Source organism: Gavialis gangeticus, unplaced genomic scaffold (genome assembly GCF_001723915.1).
Source record: "Gavialis gangeticus isolate Ggan-Ray unplaced genomic scaffold, GavGan_comp1, whole genome shotgun sequence".
Taxonomy (NCBI): Eukaryota; Metazoa; Chordata; order Crocodylia; family Gavialidae; genus Gavialis; species Gavialis gangeticus.
In genome coordinates, this window is record NW_017729022.1 from 131,739,967 (window position 1) to 131,740,796 (window position 830).

General features: G+C 42.8%; 1 protein-coding gene across 1 annotated transcript in view; it reads right to left on the reverse strand.

The window, feature by feature from the left end:
* Positions 1-830, reverse strand: part of SOS1 (SOS Ras/Rac guanine nucleotide exchange factor 1) — a 122,493-nt gene that overhangs the window by 63,170 nt on the left and 58,493 nt on the right. The gene's annotated exons all lie outside the window — the stretch shown is intronic.

Below are 830 nucleotides of genomic sequence, written 5' to 3' on the forward strand. Positions count from 1 at the left end.
GCCCTTGACAGTTCCCCAAGACTCATTAAGCAGCCTTCCAGCTGAAATATTTGCCCCCCCCCGCACTAGTCCTTTAACCCCCCCCCCCAAACAAACAAAAAAAAGAAAAACACTTGCAGCAAGAACACAGACATAAGTAATGTTGTGCAGGACACAGGAAAAGATGAACAGGCTTCTCTAGCCAGAGTACTTATCTCAGAGACTCAGACCTTATATTAGTCTTCCAGAAAACAAGCTGCTTGCTCCCTCCCTGCATGAACACAGACCATTTCCCCTTCAGATCCGCAAAGCATAGGGTGGGAAGCATCGCACCGAAGTCTACTTCCTAAGTGACCTGTGATATCTTGTATGTTAAGTAAAGCAACAGTATATTACAACATGCTATGCAAAGTTTATCTGCATATTTAGGGGTCTGATTCAGGAGTCACAAAGTGAAAGAGTTAAACACCACCAAAAAACTGACACCTTCAATAACAAGTTCTGGAAGAGAGTATTTAAACTATAGAAAGGCCTGAGAAATTGGAATGGATCCAGGAGCTTAGCAGTTGCAGTGCAGAATCCAGCTTGAAGGAGGGGCTCTAGAACTAGTAGTAAACCTAGACTCAAGTCACAGACAGGCCCAGGACCTGTTCAGTTTCCAGAGACAGAGCACACAGGGAATTTCAAGACATGGATGCCCAACAGCAGTCCAATATAACTCAGCCAGATTCTGTCAAAATATAGAACCAGAACAGATTTTCACATTCCAACCTGAATTTCACTATGCATTTATTTGCATGCATATGTATTATTTGCCTCTCTTCTTAGGAGTTTCCTCTAAGGCTTTTTTT